The sequence below is a fragment of the Cervus elaphus genome, chromosome 22 (assembly GCF_910594005.1).
Source record: "Cervus elaphus chromosome 22, mCerEla1.1, whole genome shotgun sequence".
NCBI lineage: Eukaryota > Metazoa > Chordata > Mammalia > Artiodactyla > Cervidae > Cervus > Cervus elaphus.
The window spans coordinates 56,262,285-56,283,639 of record NC_057836.1 but is presented as its reverse complement, the minus strand read 5'-3'; the positions used below and the strand labels follow the sequence as shown (position 1 = coordinate 56,283,639).

Genomic DNA, 21,355 nt, shown 5'->3' with positions numbered 1-21,355 from the left:
TCCCCTGGCTCCTGTCCACAGAGAACTCCTAACCACTTTCTGTTTGGCACTGCCCATTCGAATCAGTTTTTGCTCAAATAAACTCTTAAAAATGTTTAACATGTCTCAGTTTTTCTTTTAACACTCCCCAAGAGTTAGCGTCAATTCCAGGGGTGGCAAGAGGAACACAAAGAGGAAACAATCCTCGATCTGAAAGAACTTTAACGCTGAAGTGACTGAGAAACCACAAAAGTCAATCAGGTTCATCTGGAAGCAACTAAGAACCATCTTCTGTATCAGGCAGAATGGGCAGAGATGGACTCTGGGGGTGGGAATATGGAGCTAAGAGTCAAAAACTGAGTTTTAGAAAATAATTAAGTCATATTTCTAGCACACCCAATTTCCATGGCCTTGGTATATGATACACGCTAAGACACATGCATGTATTCACACACCTACATATTGAGTTGTGCATATTCTAAACAAAAATAGAACTGTACTGTACATGCTGTCTTATAATCTGCTTTTCTGGTTTAATAACACATGGGACATTTTTACAGGGACCAAATTTTCATGCCAGGTCAAAATGTACTCAATCTCTGGGGGATAGCATTTTCCAAAGAGGCCTCAATAACATCTTCCATTCCATAAGCTCTTCTGCAATGTGAGCCGGCCACTCCACCATCAGAAATTGGAGACTAATTCCCCCTCCTCTTGATTCTGGGCTAGATTTACTCACAAAAAGTCCTTAGGCTTGCTGACAAAGGTCCATCTAGTCAAAGCTATGGTTTTTCCAGTAGTCATGTACGGATGTGAGAATTGGACTATAAAAAAAAGCTGAGCACTAAAGAACGGATGCTTTTGAACTGTGATGTTGGAGAAGACTCTTGAGAGTCCCTTGGACTGCAAGGAGATCAAACCAGTCCATCCTAAAGGAAATCAGTCCTGAATATTCGTTGGAAGGACTGATGCTGAAGCTGAAACTCCAATACTCTGGCCACCTGATGCAAAGAACTGACTCATTGGAAAAGACTCTGATGCAGGGAAAGATTGAAGTCGGGAGAAGAAGGGGACAACAGAGGATGAGATGGTTGGATGGCATCACTGACTCAATGGACATGAGTTTGATGGACAGGGAAGCCTGGCATGCTGTAGTACATGGAGTCACAAAGAGTCAGACACGACTGAGTGACTGAACTGACTGCCTTAGTGACTCGTTTATACCAATAGGATATGGCAAAAATGACTGTTTTGTGACTTCTGAGACTACGTCAGAAAAACCATGCAGGGCTTCCCTGGTGGTCCAGAGGTTAAGAATGTACCTTGCAATGCAAGGGACATCGTTTGATCCCTGATCTGGGAAGATTCCCCAGGCCACAGAGCAACTAAGCCCCCGTGCCACAAGTACTGAGCCCGTGTGCAGAACTACTGAAGTCAGAGCGACCTCGAGCCTGTGCTCTGCAATGGGAGAAGCCGCTGCAGTGAGAAACCCACACGCCTCGATGAAAAACAGCCCCCACTCGCTGCAACTAGAGAAAGCCCACATGTGGCAAGGAAGACCCACCACAGACAAAATAAACAAACAAATAATGAAGTTTAAAAAAAAGAAAAGCCACACAGCTCCCCCTTGGCGTGCGTGTTCGCCCTCTGGGTGCTCTGTCTTGGCACCCACTCACTCTGCTGCAACAAGCAGCAACATGCGGAGGCCAAGTGTAGGTGCTCCAGGTGACAACCTCAATTAAGTCCAAGTCAGGTACCAGACATGTAAGTAAGAAGTCTCCAGCCCCTCACCGACTGAGTCATCCTTAGCTGTTCAAGTCTTCCCACCTGAAGCCCCAGACACAGTAGAGCAGAGGCAAGCCATCTCTACAGTCCCACTGGATTCCTGATCCACAGGATCTGGGGGCATAATATGATTTTTATTTTATACCACTGAGTTTACAAGGGTTTGTTCTGCAGCAACAGAAAACCAGGCCACAGATCCAACAGTATCCAGGGGGGCTACGGACAAAATGCTCATGTTCCCCCCAGAATTCATATGTTAAACCCTAACCCCAATGTAATAGGATGAGGAGGTGGGCACTTTGGGAGGTGATTAGATGATGAGGGTAGTGCTTTTATAAAAGAAACCCCAGGGTTTTCCCTTCCACGGAAGGGGGCATGGGTTCAACCCCCAGTTGGAGAATTAAGATGTCTTAACCCTAACCAAGACCCTGCATGTCTTGTGACATGGCAAGAATAAAATGGATAAGACCACAGAGAGCTCCCTTGCCCCTTCCACCATGCAAAGACACAGGGAGACAACAGCCATCTATGCACCAGGAAGAGAGTTCTCACCAGACACCGGATCTGCCACAATCTTGATCTTGGACTTCCCAGCCTCCAGAACTCTGAGAATTAAATTTATATTGTTTATAAGCCACCCAGTCTATGGTACTCTGTTATAGCAGCCCAAACTGACTAAGACACAGGGAAAACCTAATGTGGCCAGCCTCAAACTGATTAACAAAACAAATTCTTTATAAACAGCTAAAGCAGTACAGTGAAAGCCAAGTCCCAATTTAATGTTTTAAAATTATTTCTGCTACCTTTCCCCTTTGTCAGGGTGCAGCTTCCTCATGTGTGGCTAATGCGCATTACATGGCAGACACTTTACTAAAGCACCAAACACTTAAACCTTTCATTCAATTCACAAGAACCCCACTTCATTTCCATTTACAGATGACAAATCTGAGGCTCAAAACAGTTACTCAGTTAATACATGGCAGAGATCTACATGCCAAACTTCTGGCCCCAAAACAATGCACTGTGCCCACTATCCTCTGAGTCAGTGAAGTGAAGTCGTTCAGTCATGTCCGACTCTTTGCAACCCCATGGACTGTAGCTTGCCAGGCTCCTCCATCCACGGGATTTGGAGTGGGTTGCCATTTCCTTCTCCAGGTGATCTTTTCAATCCAGGGATTGAATCCGGGTCTCCCGCATTGTAGGCAGATGCTTTTACCGGCTGAGTCAGCAGGGAAGTGCCCTGAGAGAGTGAGCTGTGTAGCAGATGCAGAACAGCTTACAGAGCATAGTAAAGCCGTATTTTTACCATTCCCCAAATAACAGAGGGAGGATTTCAGTGAAATCTGGTCATGGAGAGGATTCCACTGCCTTACCCCTAGTTCCTTTTTGTGATGGTGTATTCTCACAATGCATCCACTCCTCTTTTATTTCACTGAGATGTTTAGATAAATTAATATCCTTTTCTTAGCCAGTTTTTTGTCAAACCTGTTTGTTAACATATACACAGATAAGAGACTCCCTCCACAAAGAAACACCAAACATAACACTGTCAATACCAACATGCATTTAGCTGTTCTTCTACTTTGATTTTTAAGAGGGCACATGCTAACTTATGGGGCCTCCCCAGTGGCTCAGACCATACAGAATGTGCCTGCAATGCAGGAGACCGGGGTTCGATCCCTGGGTCAGGAAGATCCCCTGGAGGAGGGCATGGCTACCCACTCCAGTATTCTTGCCTGGAGAATTCCACAGACAGAGGAGCCTGGCGGGTTACAAGTCCATGGGGTCCCAAAGAGTTGGTATGGCTGAGTGACTAACACTCACTTTCACATGCTGACTTATAACTGGCATTTTGTGAGAAGTACAGCAGTGGAGCAGATATAAGAAAATAAAATAATAAGCATTTCTACTTTATCGGGACATTGGTACTAACTCCCCTTGGTTGTTTTTTTATAAACTGGGAAAGGGGGATCTAAATAAAACACTGAAACTAATGCCTGGGACAGAAACTATCAAATGATTTCTCTAAAGATTCACTCATATATTCTCAGCTTTGATTTCTTTACATCAACAATTATATGAACTTGCAACTAGCAAGTGTTCACTCTGCCCCAGCACTAGGCTCGATGCTTTAAGTTTCTCTACATTTAACCTTAATAGCACCACTGTGATGTCATCATTATTATTATCTGTATTTTGTACATGAGGGAACAGCCATGAGAAGCTGACCCAGAGTGAACTTAGGAGAGCTGCACAACTCCACCTGGAGCAAGGTCCATCTGATTCCAACGTCCACGGCTCTCAGCCCTGTCTGTCCTCCTTCCACTTGGCAGGTGCCCTCTTCAGGGCAGCCCAGCATCCATTTCACATTCTTCACAGGTTTGGCTTTTTATCCATGTTATAAGCACCACTCTCAAAGGCAGAAATCAGAAACTCGCTTTCTTGGCCTCTCTTGCAGCTAGGCTTGCAGACGTGTGACATGGCCTTTACTAATCAGATACACCCATATGTAAATTCAACTTGCAGAGCAATAGGAGGCAACAGGTAGTGCAGAGGATTATCCTGGGAAAGGTGGAGGTGCCCGGCGTGAAGGCTGCAGACGTCCCAGTGCGGGGGGCTCCGCAGGGTCTTCAGTGGCTGATGCTGAGGCAGTCCGTCCGTGTACTCTTGTTTCTGGCTCTGAGGCTACCAAGTCTGACTCGGACCCCCTCAGAGCTTCTCTGAGCTATCAATCAGACTCTAATAAGCTATGTTCCCACTGAAGCTGGCTAGAGTAAGTTCTGTTACATGGGACTAAAAACCCAACTTGGCACAATTCCTTCAGAACTTCAGAGCAAATATTTCAAAAGGAACAACCATACCTGTTTGTTTGGTTTTTCACAAGCTCCAATCAATTTTATTGTTAATGATTTATTTTAAATGCACACAGTTTTTTTTTCTAACTGGATAAGTCTTCAAATAATTCATCAAAAGCAGCAGGACTGGCTACCCTCCTTAGCTATGTAGAGAGGTCTATTGACTTTTTCACCAACTGAGAACCATTTCTTTCAAAAGTAGAAATTTCCCCCCAAAACTTCAAATGTCCTATTTTCCCCTTTGGAAGCATTTTCTTTCTTGACTTTTTTGCTACTAATACTAATGTGATATACCTGATTCCAGCTGTGAATTTAATCAAACTCTTATTCCATAGTCTTAACTTTATTCCTAAAGCCAAACTCTGAAACCTTTGCTGATTCTGGTCAGATATTTCATTCTCATAAAATATAATCCTTATCTTCTACCCCTGTTTTACTGATGGATTGATTACTGCACCTTAAATGATGTTACATAATTTTGAGACATTCAAAACACTTTTAATTTGATTTGCCTACTCACTGTCAACTAATCAAGGCTTCAACGGTATATGTGGTGTGCTTATATCAGAAACATGACCAACAATGTTGACTGTCTACTTGACAGCCCTCTTTCCTTATTACTTGCAAAACAACTGTATCAGAGTTTGGGCAAGAAAACAGAAGCCACTCTAAGGTACACAAATAGAAACATTTTAATAGAGGGAATCAGAGGTTTATACAACCAGAGTTTAGGGTGTGAAGATCAGGGGAGAAGCCACTGGAAGCAGTTCCTCACAGGACTCCATCTGCAAGCCATGGCTTTAATCCCAACTGGTGAAGGATCTGAGGGCCACCTCTAAGAGCTGAGAGCAGTTCCCAGTGACAGCCAGCAAGCCAATGGGGATTTTAGTTCTACGGCTGCAAGAAAATGAATTCTGCTAACAATCTGAGGGTGTGTGGAAACAGAGCTTTCCCAAGCCAAGCTCCAGATAAGGATACAATCAATCCACACCTCAATTTCAGCCTCACCATACCCTGAGCAGAGGAGCCAGCTAAAACATGCTGAATTCCTGGCGTGTGGAAACCATGGGATAATAAATGTGTGCTGTTTCAGGCTGTTACATGTATGGGAATGTGTTACATGGCAGCAGAAAATGAAGACATGGCCTGATGTTTGGATGAGCTGAGGAGATCCCCTTTACCTTACAGATGGGTCAGTTTTGATATCCTCTAGAGCAGGGGTCCCCAACCCCCCAGCAATGGACTGCTACCAGCCGGTGGCCTGTTAGGAACCAGGCTGCAGGGTGGGCTAAGCATCATCTGTATTTACAGCCGCTCCCCATCACCTGAGCTCCACCTCCTGTCACATCAGCGGCTCCCACCGATTCTGTATCATGATGAGTTGTATAATTATTTCATTATATACCACAGTATATTAACAACAGAAATAAAGTGCACAACAAATGTAATGTGTTTCAATCATCATGAAACCATACCCGACCCCCCTACAAAACTGGTCATGAGTACCAGAAAAGGTTGGGGACCATTGCTCTAGACAGCAGGAGAGGGGCCATACAGGTAGGAAAGTATGAGAGAGAGAAGATGCCCATCGCCTGACTATGTTCCTGCAGATGTCTGTTACCTGACCTAAACTACCTACAACTCCACCAGATGATCCAACTGTGGCATATCTTGTGGTTCCCAGAACTCACTCTTGATCTGACCCCTGACTTTCCAGAAGGAGCGCTTGGGTTCTCTCAGTTGCTGAAACCAAACTTGACCTGCGGATCTGCTCAGCTTATCTTCTGAGACCCTGCCACAATGACTGCGCTTGCCACTCAGCTGTCAAAAATCTGAACAATATATTACCTAAGGATACATACAGGTGGTAAACATATAAAGCAAATCAAGGGGAAATAACCCAAAAAAATCAGACTAATGGTTATCTGCTGAGGAGGAGGATGGAAAATATGATTAAGGAAGAACACACACAGGGAACTTCAAGTCACCGCAATGTTTCATTTCTTAACCCAGGTAATGCAAGTACCATTTTGTCATTATTCCTTAACCTCTCCATATATGTTTTATACAACCTTCTGTGTATATTATACTTGCTACATAAGTGCCTAACAATAGTAGCATAATTATAAAATGAACAGGTGTAAAGACACGAAGTTAAACATTAAATTTTCATCCTGACTGCTTTGCCCTAAAATGCCTTTTCCTAAAATTTACTAAAATGTTAAAAGTATTGGTTGTAGGAAATTGTTGTTGTTGTTCAGTCACTCACTCGTGTCTGACTCTTTGCAGCCCCATGGACTGCAGCACACCAGGCTTCCCTGTCCTCCGTGATCTCCCAGAGCTTGCCCAAATTCATGTCCATTGAGTCAGTGATGCCATCCAACCATCTCATCCTCTGTCATCCCCTTCTGCTCCTGCCCTCAATCTTTCCCAGCATCAGGGTCTTTTCCAACCAGTTGGCTCTTTGCATCACGTGGCCAAAGTATTGGCAGGTTCAGCATGAGTCTTTCCAGTGAACATTCAGGGTTGATCTCCTTTCTGTCCAAGGGACTTTCAAGGGTCTTCTCCAGCACCACAGTTCAAAAGCATCAATTCCTTTAGGAAATGGAATCCCTAAAATCCAGGAACCCTTTAGAGTTTCCCTTATGAGAAAAAGGTAGAATATTTGATAAACAGGATGAGATTGGATTCATACCTGTGATGTTATGACTTGTACATTTCTCATAGTTATACACTCTTACATATTTATACATTTCTCATATGTGATTTATACTTTTCTCAAGCATACTTCCCAAATACATTTGGTCTTCATCCACAATTCCTGGCTCACAGCTTCCCAAACCGCTGGAATTTCCTGAGCAGTAAGAGCAGTGGGGTATTTGATCTCTTGTCCTCAGTTCTTGAAAAGGGGTCAGGGAAGGTGGTTTCTGGATTCCACCCAAGAATGGGGGCTGGTTGTCAGGAGATCCAACCATGTGATTAGAGGGTTGGAGCTTTTAGTCCCACCCTTCAACCTCCAGGGAAGAGCTAGTGGCTGGAGACTGAATCAGTCAACAATGGCCAATGGTCTAATCAGTCCTGTCTGTGTAATGAAGCCTCCATAAAAACCCAGAAAGCCAGGGTTCAGAGAGCTGCAGGGTTGATGAACAGGTGGAGATTATGGAGAGAGGCACCCCTGGAGAGGGCATAAGAGCCACAGGCCCTTTCCCCATACCCAGTCCTACGGATCTCTTCATCTGGCTGTTGATTTGTATCATTTAATATTCCTCATACTAAACTGGTAATCTAGTAAGTAACCTAGTAAGATTTTCCTGAGTTCTGTGAGCCACTCTAGCAAATGAATTAAACCTGAGGAGGGAGCCACAGGCCCCTCGAGTTTGTAAGAGGTTGGTCAGAAGCACAGGCAACAGCTGGGGCTTGCACCGTGTGGGCCTGAGCGCTCTACCCGTGGATCTGGTTCCATCTGCAGGTAGACAGTGTCAGAATTGAGCTGAATTCTCAGACACCCAGCTGGCATCCAAGAATTGCTTGTTGATGTGGGGAAGCCTCTACACACACACACTGAAGATGGATCTGGGAACTCTTTTGGAATACCTCAAATCTCACATCAAAATAAACTCCAGGTGGATCAAGATTTATATGTCAAAAAAAAAAAAATGAAAATCTTAAAGTACAAGATGAAAATACAGGAGCATTATTTTCCAATCTGGAAGTAGGGAAAGCCTTGGTGAACATGATATAAAACACAGAAGCTACAAAAGACAAGCTAAGTCTAAAATACATTTTTTAAATTCTGCCCAGGAAAACAAAAAACACCAAAAACAAACTCAAAAGACATGAAAAACTGGGGACAACTATTTGCCTTCCTACAGATCAATAAGAAAAAGACCAATAACGCAATTGAAAGTGGGCAAAGGATATGAACAGACACTTCCCAGGAAAGAAATTCCAAATGGCTTTTGAATATATGAAAATAAACTCAACCTTCTCCATAATAAGGGAAATACAAATTAAAGCTACCAGATTGGCAGATACAGATTTTGATAACACCATGAGGATGGAGGTTAAAGAAACAGATGCTCTCACATATTGCTGGTGGGAGTGTAAAATGGCTCAATCCCTGTAGAGAACAATTTGACAATATCTATCAAAATCTAAAATGCATGTTTTGGCAGGAACCACGAGTTTACACCCCAAAATCATTCCTCCATGTTCCTCGATAACAGAGTCCAGGTGCTGAGGTGGCACCTGGGCCAAGCTCCAAGTACTAAGTTTACTTGTTGATTCATTCATAATTATTAAGTGCTTACTCTGTATTAGGCACTGTTCTGGGGATACAATATTGAATGACGTCGACCAAACTTCAGCCTTCATGATCACCCTGCACCTACAGATTGATATTCTGGAGAAGAATGGCAGCTATGGCATTTTGTGTGTACTTCAAATAATAGATAACCGTATAGTTTTCCATCCAAATCAAGACATTTTTGAAAGCCAATGACACGCTATTAATAAAATGCACTGGGACAAATGGGAACACACAAGGAGAGCGCCAAGCAAACTGGGAAAGATGGTCACTCTCAGTAATCGGGAGATAATGAGGGTGTCACCACCATCTCAGCTGCTGTTCTAAACTGACTCCACCAGGAAACTGTGTAAGAAAAGTAGGACCCAAACTAGCTCTGGAGAAAGTACGAACGACAGATACATACGAAAAGACACTCAACCTCTTTAATTATGAGGAAAACTGGAATTAAGTCAGTAAAGAGATGCCTTGAAAGAACCTGAAATAAAGGATATAGTCACAAGGCTTTCAAAACATATGCACCTTTGTGTGATTTGAAGTTTCAATGCAGTATGTAATTTTCCAAGCATTTATCTCCAGACATAAAAGATTAAATAAAACATACTGCTAAATTAAGGAAAAGCAGTAATAAACTAACATATTTCAGTTAGTAAAAACAGCTCAGAACACTAGAATACTAAAAACCAGTATCGTATACGTATGGCTGAGTCCCTTTTCTGTCCACCTTTTTTAATATCACAACATTTTTAATCAGCTACACTCAAATACAAAATTTAAAGTTAAAAAAAAAAATCAATACTGTAATCACTAACCATTTTTGCCAGATAGTTTTCCAGAATGTCTGTAACCCGATAAGGATGAGAAACACTGGTAAACAATGGCCAGAGTGCTTCTGGAAAGGCTTTCTTAAGGGAAAACTTCAAAAGGGGAGTTTTCTGGAGTTGAACCTTTCCTCAGGTTCCAATCCTGAAAGTGGCCATAATGCCCAGAGCTGCAACCATGAGGTGACTATCATGAAAATGTTACATTAACTGTTGACCGAAGCCACCTGCCTTGGCCAGGCTCGGTAATAACCTCTTGCTTGAGTGGTCTCACAATGGTAGGTCCCAATAAGAAATAGGGTGCTGCTGCTGAAAACTAACGGGGAGAATTCAGGAGGGCCAAAAGCAGGGAGGAGACGCCAGCCCGTAATATGTCCTGAAGCAAAACTAGCCGGGAAGAACTCCAGAAGGGCCAAATAGAGGGAGGACTCAGGTTCAATCTCTGGGTCAGGAAGATCCTCTGGAGTAGGAAGTGGCAACCTGCTCTCCGCATTCTTGCCTGGAAAATTCCCATGGATAGAGGCCAGTGGACTACAGTACATGGTGTCACACAAAGTCAGATACGACTGAGCGATTAAGCACACACACGTACAAACTTATCGAGCCTTACACACTTAAAAATATTGTCTATATTGGTTGGTTGATTTTTTGGTGGCTTTTTTTTTTGGTTGGTGGCTTTTAGTGGAAATATACTTTGAAAAAAAACATGTAATTTGGTGAAAATGCCATACAAAGAACTAAATTATAGGCAAAAAGGACCTTCAATATCAACTTTCACATTACACTGAAAACGCTTAAAGTGGCAGAAATCATTACCAGCAGTCAAGCCCAGGTATTCAGACCCCTTTCATTTAATTTATTTGCACTCAATTCAAAGTACTGATTTATGTTTTAATTGTAGATAAAATGTGACTTTCTTAATGCGGGAGACCTGGGTTCGATCCCTGGGTTGGGAAGATCCCTTGAAGAAGGAAACGGCTACCCACTCCAGCGTTCTTGCCTGGAGAATCCCATGAACATAGAAGCCTGGTGGGCTACAGTCCACGGGGTCGCAAAGAGTCGGACACGACTAAGCGTCTAACACAACACAACAAAATGGGACTTTGTTCATTTTAGACGCCAAACACCTGTGCGGAATGCTTTGAGAATTTACGTTATCGTTTTTTTAAAAATACCAGATGCCAAAAAAAAAAAAAAAAAATACCAGATGCCGACTTTGTTTTTCAAAAATCACTTTCCACACCTATGGTTTCAAAGACTAAGCCTGCCAAGCTTGTTGGCGCGTGAGTCCTTCCTCTAAGATCCCACACATCTCGTCTGCGGGACCGTCTCGGGGGCGAGCGGCGCGTAAAATGGCCGTGATCTTCGCAGGTTACTGGCTGGCTATACCTCACTGGGACACCAGAGGGCGCGCGGAGGGCTGGCACTTGTTTTTCTTGAAATACTGAATCAAAGTCCGCGCAGAAAACAACAAAAGGCTGGGAACACAGCGGCCAGGAGACAAAGGGACGAAGAAAAAAAGCCGCATGCCCTGTTTCACTGGCGTGGAAATCTGCTTCCTCATCCACCCACCTCCCTCAAGGAACTACATATAAACAACTAACGCTGCAAAATAATGAAATCTTGGACTGACAAGGACAATCAGAGAAGGGATTATTCACCCTAGTTCTATCACCAGGTGTGTGTGTGTGTGTGTGTGAGCCTTCTGCTTTGCCTAATATTAGTGACTACTGACCCCCTCCCCGCCCAAAATATTTGTTTTTCTGCGTTCATGAATAATACACGCACATAGTAGAAAATTTAGAAAATACAGAAAAGAAAGAAAGAGATCAACAACATACTCTAACTTGGATACAATTACTTTAAACATTTTCACTATTCTTTCCAAACTTTTTTCAATATTTGAAATGCATAGAAAAATAGTACTCCGTGTAATTTTGTGCTTTCTTCTCTTTTGTTATATAATCAACTTCATTTCTATCAATGAATTCTGATAACATACCCTTACTAATCTCATGAGTGAATCACAGAAGAATAAGGAATGTAAGAAGGGCTACAGCTTTTTCCCCAAGATAGCACCTGGAATGTCAAACCCAAGTCGTGCATATGAGGCAAGAATTTTTCTGTTGCTTTGCATTTAGAAGAGGAAAGAGGTAAAGACTAAAGCAAAGAAACAGAAACTATTTCGTCCCATCCCAAATAATGAACTTGTCTTTCCCAGTTGTCTGAGGATGAGTCCCAAGGGCCAGGGGAGAGAGTGGGTCACCAAGACCCATGGGCCTGCGGGTGAAGCCAGTACATGCCTTAAGGTCAGACAGATCCATCTGCACAGCTACGAACCAGCAGGTCAGCAGGTGCCCAGTTGGCCCAGGAAACAGTCGGAAGCAGCAAGCTCAGTGACCTTGAGTCTTGGGGCCAGGGCTAGCAGGTGTCTTCCTCAGAGATGGGAAAGGAAGCAGAGACCAGTCTGGGCAGATAACCACCGGGAGGTGATGCCAAGATCCGATGCCCTGGAACAACCACCCCCCACCCCTATTTTACACCTCATCACTCAGTCCTCAGATTCCCTAGCATTAGTACAGCAAGGGAAAGAAAATGGGGTGGGAGCAGCAGGGGAGGAGTGGTGTTCTCAGTCCTGGAGCTCTCTGGACCTCTGTCTCCACGTCTGTAGAAGTGAAAGGGAAGAAAAGATCTAGGGTTCCTGCCAGTCCCTCAGAGTCTGTGACCTCTTACCATCCCCAACTGTGCACAACGATGAGAGATGAAGATGGTCCCTGCCTCCTGCAACCCAAGAGCAGCAACCCTCTCTTCCTAGGTGGCGCAAGTGGTAAAGAATCTGCCTGTGAATGCAGGAGATGCAAGACACACAGGTTCAATCCCTTGTTCAGGAAGACCCCCTGAAGTAGGAAATGGCAAGCCACTCCAGTGTTCTTGCCTGAAAAATTCCAAGGACAGAGGAGCATGGAGGGCTACAGTCCATGGAGTTGCAAAAGAGTCGGACATGACTAAGCATGCATGTATACATGTATACGTGTAAATCCCCGCAAACTCTCACACGTTCTCTGCTTTAGCACTTAGTGCTTCTGCCTTTCAGAACTGCCAGAAAACATTCCTCCTTTTCTTTCAAAGTTCATCATCCTTTGCACACCCAGCTAGGTTTTTTCCAGGCACCTGAGGCAGAGGTACTTCTTCCTTCGCTGTGAGTCCGTACTATTTTGCACACACTTCCATCACTTTCTACCTGTATAACCGTAGCCTTCCTATGTCTGTTTCCTCATTTGTAAAAGGGAAATTATTGTACCAAACTCAAAGAATTGTAATAGGATTAAATGGTTAACAGATGTAGAGCACTTAAAGCAGAGCCTACACTTATCAGGCCTTAAGAAGCATCACTACAAACAAAGCTAGTGGAAGGAAAGTTATGACCAAACTAGACAGCATATTAAAAAGCAGAGACATTACTTTGCCAACAAAGGTCGTCTAGTCAAGGCTATGGTTTTTCCAGTAGTCATGTATGGATGTGAGAGTTGGACTATAAAGAAAGCTGAGTGCCAAAGAAGTGATGCTTTCGAACTGTGGTGTTGGAGAAACTCTTGAGAGTCCCTTGGACTGCAAGGAGATCCAACCAGTCCATCCTAAAGGAAATCAGTCCTGAATGTTCATTGGAAGGACTGATGCTGAAGCTGAAACTCCAGTACTCTGCCCACCTGATGGGAAGAACTGACTCATCTGAAAAGACCCTGATGCTGGGAAAGATTGAAGGTGAGAGGAGAAGGGTAGAACAGAGGATGAGATGGTTGGATGGCATCACTGACTCAATGGACATGAGTTTGAGTAAACTCTGGAAATTGGTCATGGACAGGGAGGCCTGGCGTGCTGCAGTCCATGGGATCGCAGAGTCGGACATGACTGAGTGACTGAACTGAACTGAACTGAACATTTATCAGGTTCTCGATGAGCCTGGACTATGCCTCCACCATAGCACTTAACAAACTGTATTATAACTATCAGTGAAAGGGTCTACCTCCCACATGATCTGAGTTCCTCAAGGTAGGATGTGAATCTTATCCATATCATTGTCCTCAATGCCTAGCTCCATGCCTGGCACAAAGAATAAAGCAGTAAGTGTTGGTTGTGCCTCTTTAATACATATTTTTATTTATTTCACTGTGCTGCATCTTATTTGCAGCATGCAAACTCATGTTGAGACCTATGGGATCTTAGTTCCCCAACCAGGGATCAAACCCTGGGACTGGAGAGTCTTAGTCACTGAACCATCAGGGACATCCCCATGGGTGTGTTTTTAATGAGAAAGAAAAGGCTGATTGAACTACAGGGGGCATGCTTTTGTCTCTCAGTTTTAACTTTGGATTATTGGTTAAATAAATCAGGCCAGGGAAAAGTGAAGTATGCTTTTTTTCTCCTTAATAATCTAAACATGTACCCATCTAGGTCTGTTTTCTAGACCCAAACCATAAACATTTAACTTTGAATTTTAATGTTTAGGGAGGGTTAATTCTCATATTTGCATGGGAAGTTCAGTGATTTAATAGATAAAAATAATGTTTCTGTGAATGAACGATTATAGAATCCAGAAGCTACTCAGAAGCAATTTAGACTCTCTTTAATTGTGGGAAGGAGGGAAGGGAAGAAGGAAGGTTGAGCAGTGAGTTAGCCCAAGTTCTTATTTACATTATGCCCAAAGGTTGGGTTGAGGAAGTGAGCCTAATAGAGAAAAAAGGGAAGAGACATGAGAAACCAGGTCATGCATGCTATGGAAAAAAAAGTTATTAAAGAGCATAGAAATACACGACACTGACACACATATATTTCAAATATATATGTCGCTATTTCCCAAGATATAGATCAGATATATCTGATAAAAAGACTAGTAATCAGAATGTACAAAAACTTTCAACAATCCAATAATAAGAAAACAAACCAATTCTCAAATGGCCAAAGATTTGGATACTTAAATAAATCCATGAAAATATGCTCAGCACCATTAATTATGAGGGAAAGGCACATGAAAACTATAGTGAACAGAGGGTGGGGGAGGGTTGCATTAGGAACTTGAGTCTAGCAAATGCAAACTATTATATATAGAATGGATAAACAACAAGGTCCTATTGTATAGCACAAAGAACAATATTCAATATCCTGTATTAACATAATGGAAAAGAATATGAAAAAGAAAATAGATAAATGTGTATATACATGTATAACTGAATTACTTTGCTGGATACCAGAAACTAATACAACATTGCAAATCAACTATACTTCAATTAAAAAAAAATTAACATTGGCATCACAAAAAAAATAGACTACAGTGAGATCCCACTACACATTTATTGTTGCTGATGTTGTTAGTCACTCAGTTGTATCTGACTTTTTGTGACCCCATGGACTGTAGCCTGGCAGGTTCCTCTGTCCACGGGGTTCTCCAGGCAAGAATACTGGAGTGGGTTGCCATTTCCTCCTCCAGGAACATGTCTATTAGAAAGGCTCAAATAAAAAATATAATAGCAAGTGCTGGCAAAGATATGAGACAATAAGAACTCTCATATATTGTTGACAGAAATGCAAAATGTTACTGCCACTTAGGAAAACAGTTTGGTAGTTTCTTGTGAAGGTAAAACGCTAAGACTCAGCAGTCCCATCTAGGTATTGACCCAAGGGAAATGAATATGCATGTACACACAAAAACCTGTACACTAATGTTTGTAATAGCTATCTTGATAATAGTCAAAAACTAGAAAAAAGGCAAACGTCCATTAACTAGTGAGTGTATAAACAAACATCCATACAATATAACACTAATCATCAATTTAAAAAAACTATTGATACACACAACATAGATGACTCTCAAAAGCACAATGCTAAGTGAAAGAAGCTATATTCAAAAGGCTACAAACTGCACAGTTCCATTAATATGACATTCTGTAGAAATGAAAATCTGATCAGTGGTGCCTGGGACTGGAGACAGAGGACTGACTGTAAAGGGCCATAAGGTGACTTTCTGATGAAAGTGATGGAAATAGCCCATAACTTGATTGTAGTGAAAATTCATAGAATGGTATGCATAAAAAATGAATTGTTCTGTTGTAAATTATACCTCAATAAATCCTAAAAATAATAAATAAATAATAATGAATCAGAAAAACATCTACTTTTGTTTTATTGACTACCCAAGGCCTTTGAATGTGTGGATCACAATAAACTGTGGAAAATTGTTCAAGAGATGGGAATACCAGACCACCTTACCTGCCTCCTGAGAAATCTGTACCCAGGTCAAGAACCAACAGTTAGAACCGGACATGGAACAACAGACTGGTTCCAAACAGGAAAAGGAGTACATCGAGGCTGTATATTGTCACCCTGCTTATTTAACTTTTATGCAAAGCACATCATGAGAAATGCTGGGCTGGATGAAGCACAAGCTGGAATCAAGAGTGCCAGGAGAAATATCAATAACCTCAGATACACAGATGACACCACCCTTGTGGCAGAAAGTGAAGAAGAACTAAAGAGCCTCTTGATGAAAGTGAAAGAGGAGAGTGAAAAAGTTGGCTTAAAATTGAACATTCAGAAAACTAAGATTATGGCATCTGGTCCCATCACTTCACGGCAAGTAGATGGGGAAACAGTGGCTGACTTTATTTTTTGGGGCTCCAAAATCACTGCAGATGGTGACTGTAGCCATGAAATTAAAAGACGCTTACTCCTTGGAAGAAAAGCTATGACCAACCTAGACAGCATATTAAAAAGCAGAGACATTACTTTGTCAACAAAAATCCAACTAGTCAAAGCTATGGTTTTTCCAGTAGTCATGTATGGATGTGAGAGTTGGACTATAAAGAAAGCTGAGTGCCAAAGAATTGATGCTTTTGAACTGTGGTGTTGGAGAAGACTCTTGAGAGTCCCTTGGACTGCAAGGTGATCAAACCAGTCCATCCTAAAGGAGATCAGTCCTGAATACTCATTGGAAGGACTGAAGCTGAAACTCCAATACTTTCGCCACCTGATGGGAAGAACTGACTCATTTGAAAAGACCCTGATGCTGGGAAAGATTTAAGGTGGGAGGAGAAAGGTAGAACAGAGGATGAGATGGTTGGATGACATCACCGACGCAATGGACGTGAGTTTGAGTAGGTTCCAAGAGTTGGTGATGGCCAGGGAAGCCCAGAGTGTTGCAGTCTATGGGGTCACAGAGTTAGACACAACTGAGCAACTGAACTGAACTGAACTGAATGAAGCAGAGACCAAAGTTCTCAACACAGCCTAAGAGACTTTGTCTCACTCCCACTGGTCTTTCAGCCTTGTCTCTTCTGTGACCTTCCTCATGCTCCCTGGTCACGTCAGCCTTCTTTCAGCCCCTATGCTCACCACATTTCCTCAGTTCCTATAACCTTTGCACATCCAGTTCCAGCTACCAAGAAAGCTGTTTCTTCTGCATCTTCTTCCTAAAAACTGTCACAGTTGTAATTTTACATTTTTGTTGTTGTCGTATTTATTCTGTGTCTCCACTATTAAAATGGAAGCTCCGTGAGGTCAGAGTCTGTCTTTGTTCATCACCATATCTCCTGCCCCTCCACACTGTGCTGGTACAATGACCGGTACAACGAATATTCAACTATTACATTCAACTGCATTCTGTATGTCTCAGTCTTAACACATCCCAAACTAAAATGCTTCTTATCCCCCAAAATACCACTCCACTGACAGAGTTGCCATGTTGCAAAATTCAAGGAATGATGGCCACAGAGTGTCCCAGGGAATGATGGCCTGCTTATTACCAGCTGCGCTCCTGACACTGGACTCTCCATATGGATCGTGTGCTCTGAACTTGAGTGTTATTCTTCTTGACTTCAATTGACGGTAACTCTATTCTTCCATCAGGCCAAAACTTTTACAAGTGTCTTTGATTCCTCTTTCACTCTCACACCTCACAGTAACTTTACCAGGAGATTCTACTGGCTTTACCTTCAAATTACATCAGCTCCTTTCACGTTCCCGACCACTCCCACCCCAGCCTGAAGCTGCTTCTCTTGTCCATGACTGTCTACTCACAACTGAGGAGCTAAGAACCCTTTAAAACATAGACTAAAAATTCCCCTGGTGGTCCAGTGGCTAAGATTCTGTGTTCCCAGTGCAGGGCCCAGGTTCAATCCCTGATCCTGCATGCTGCAAGTAGCCAATATCCCATGGGCCATAATTAAGACCTGGTGCAATCAAGTAAATATAATTTTTTAAATTAAATAAGTTAAAAAATAAAACATAAACCAGGCCATGTCATTTCTCTGTTCAAAGCCCCATAATAGCTCCCTATTTCTCAGAATAAAAGCCAAAGTCTACAATGAACTTTAAGGCCCCACAGGCTTCCCAGATAGCTATGTAACTACACCTCTTACTTCCCTCAAGTCCGTTCAAATGTTACCTTCTTAAAATGAGGCTTACTTTGACCATTCTATTTAACTTGCCACTCTCCAAACCCATTTACAGTGCCATTATTTTCTATTTTCACTCCTGTCACCATCTAACGTATTTATTTATGATCATCATCGTTTTTGGTCTGTCCTCCTTCTGTTAGAATATAAGTTCCACAAGAACAAACCTGTGCTTATTAATTGAAACCTTGTGCATCTAAAGCGATGTCAGGGATACTGGAGGTTCAATCCTGAATGAATAACTGTGGTGTCTGCTAAGTAATAGAGATTAGTAAATATTAGTATAGGAATAAATTGACATACAAAGTGATAGAAGCTTTTCTCTCCATGACTCATATTTCTTTGTTAATATACATATACGTGGAACTGTGCAGCAGGGTAAAAACTGCACAAGATTTGCAGTCAAGGTTTGAGTGATTCCTGGCCTCTCACCACTTCCTGCCTGTATACAAGATTCTCTTACTGGAACAAAACACTCGCCCTGTGACCTCACGGGGCTTGTTGGGAAGATAAAATAAATGTGAATAGTTTTGCAAGCTATCCAAACAGTTTAGGAAAGCAATATTCAAAACTTTCAGTAACATCAATTGCCATCACACTGTTTACCTCCAAAGAGAGTTCTGTGCGTTCTGTACTGCCAGTCCGATTTTAACCTTTCCTTTCTCCCAGTGCTGACACTAAGAAACCTCTGAGCTCCCTTACCCCGTTCAGGTTAGTTACCCTCTCTCTTCCTTTCCATTTTAGGAAGATGGACAGCAGGTCTTGAGTTCCCTGCTCCATGACCTCTGCTGACTCAGGCTGCTTCTTCCTGTCCCTAGGGAGGCTAAGAGAGGAGCAGTACAACACATGGGTGGCTCCTGGCATAGCTTTAGCTGAGGTGGAGAGGATGGTGTCTTTTCTGAAGGGACAAAGATTAAGGCTCTTCTTCCACAGCTTGGAACCCGGTGCAAACAGTTCTGGAGACCTGGTTTCCCATTGCCCTGCGGCCCTCCAACTGAGAGATCTGAGGCAAGTCCCTTCCATATTAACCGGAAAAGGAGATCATCACAGTTATCACAGTGCCTTTTGGGCTTCGCAAGAGTTATTGGAGGGTCAGAAGTAAGGAGGAGGCCCGGGGACAATGAGTTTTATTGAAGCTCTGGGTGTATTTAAGACTGAAAAAAAGAAAAAAGCGCCCAAAAGAGGTTTCAGAAATTGTCATTTTTTTAAAAATGTGTTTAAATCCAAAATAACTTTCATCAGATGGAAAACACCATGCAACTTGTGCTCCATAAAAATATACTAATTCATAGTACAAGGAATGTGTCTTAAGAGACGTAAATTTAAGTTCTATAATAAAAACTTTTAATCATGTCGGTTCGTAACTATACATTCGCCTATTTAGAGTTATCATTGGAAGTTTGTAGGTGAAGCCCTCTTGATTCTCCTGAGAACAGGGTTGGTCCTGTTTAAGAAAAGGCTCACGATAATACAAATTAATGTCAGTGTACTTACCTAACCCTATGTTTAATCAATGGCACAACCTTGTTTTTTAACTATTTAAATATATTATTATTTAAGCATTTAAGTATTTGTCATTTCCGATTAAACTGTAGATGCCTCAGGAAAAAGACTAAATATAAGAAAAATCAGCGAATACAATTTCCTTTGGCCTACGTGAGTCCTTTTGTGTCTCAAAAGCTTACAAACTGTTTGAACAGGCACTGGACCACAGAACAACTCTGACTGCCCGGGACATCTGGCAACCATATGATATTCTTGAACTTCGACTAAAGAAAGAAAATATAAATTTGTGGAAGTAAAGCTCTGCTTCCTAAAACAACATTATAAATAAACTATACGCCAATAAAGTTAAAATTAAAAAAAAAAAAGACCTTCTGCTTCAACTCACGCATTCTTGGTGACTAAAAAACTAAATTAAAACTATCAAAACAAAAATCTCCCACCAGAAACCTAAATCACCTGGAAAGCATATAAATTCCGGCAAACTATGTTCAACAATTCACCATGACTAAAACTTGAGGCTCATTTTGTTTCATTTATTCTAAATCATTTATTCTTTTCACTAAGAGTCCAAGGCGCCCAGAACAGATGTGAGCAGCAAAAGTGTTGGGGTTTTCACATTTGGAGGTAGCTGGCAGAAGCGAGAGAAATCTTAAAGGAAACTTGTGAAGCATGTAGGCAACAGCTCCTCGTTAGTATAGTGGTTAGTATCCCCGCCTGTCACGCGGGAGACCGGGGTTCAATTCCCCGACGGGGAGGTTGGCATCTATCTTTTACAAACCACCACAAATATTTCACATATTTCAACTGTCCGACACAGCTAACAAATACACCATGCTGTTATTTTCTGTAAATGCGTCTTTTCAAAATGATAACTTTTAAGCTCACCATGAAGTAAAAGCCAACTCTGAGGGTAAATGCTTTATACCGTTTTCAGAAGGATTAAGAAGAAAACGTTTTGGAGGACACCCGCTGCTCGCTTCCAGCAACAAGCTGACGCTGGCTGGCAACGCCTGCGCAGTAGCGCCCCGCCAAATTCCAAATGGAGGTCACGAACTCGGCCTACGGAAGCAGGAGAGAGAGAGAGCCGAGGCTCCGCCCTTAAGCGGGCGGGTTGGAACGGAAACCGCTCACAGAAGAAGAGGAAGGACCGGTTTCCTTTGACCCGGAGACTCAACTAAACGAGAAACTCCATTCTCCTGCGTCTTTTAATCCCATCCTAGCCTAGGTAGAGGGCTAACTATGAGGAAAATCTTGCAGCTAAAGGAATCAGTCTCCGATGAAGAACCAAGGAGAGAATGGAAGGAAAGGCGAAGCGCTCCCGGAAGAGACGCCATTTTATCGGAGTCCTAAGAAACTGCGCGAGCAACAGCCCAGCAGGACCTCGTGGCGCAACGGTAGCGCGTCTGACTCCAGATCAGAAGGCTGCGTGTTCGAATCACGTCGGGGTCATGGGCTTTTACTTTTAGGCCTTCTGGTTTCTATGAACTAGATGTATTCAAGCTAGATGTGTTCCCGCCATTTTCTGGAACTGCCTTTGATCACAGGATTAAATCTTCCTTGTTCAAATGTTATCCCAGTAATCCTCAGTCTGCAAAAAGACAAAGATCACCTTCGTCTGCCTAAAGACAAGGATCACCTTGTAGGTGGTCTTTTGGG

The 21,355-nt window shown here is 42.5% G+C and overlaps 1 protein-coding gene and 2 non-coding genes across 5 annotated transcripts in view; 2 read left to right on the top strand and 1 right to left on the bottom strand.

Annotated features, from left to right (window-relative positions):
• LOC122680657 (HIV Tat-specific factor 1-like) overlaps window positions 1–20,709 on the bottom strand; it is a 326,826-nt gene extending 306,117 nt beyond the window's left edge. For all 3 annotated transcript variants that reach the window (XM_043882262.1, XM_043882260.1, XM_043882266.1), the window contains exon 1: window positions 20,585–20,709. The gene's annotated coding sequence lies outside the window, so the exon portion shown is untranslated. The remainder of the gene's footprint in view (window positions 1–20,584) is intronic.
• On the top strand, window positions 20,383–20,454 carry TRNAD-GUC. The gene has a single exon. It is a non-coding gene; the product is annotated as a tRNA-Asp (tRNA).
• A 367-nt stretch (window positions 20,710–21,076) lies between the features above and the next one.
• On the top strand, window positions 21,077–21,148 carry TRNAW-CCA. The gene has a single exon. It is a non-coding gene; the product is annotated as a tRNA-Trp (tRNA).
• Window positions 21,149–21,355: the final 207 nt, after the last annotated feature.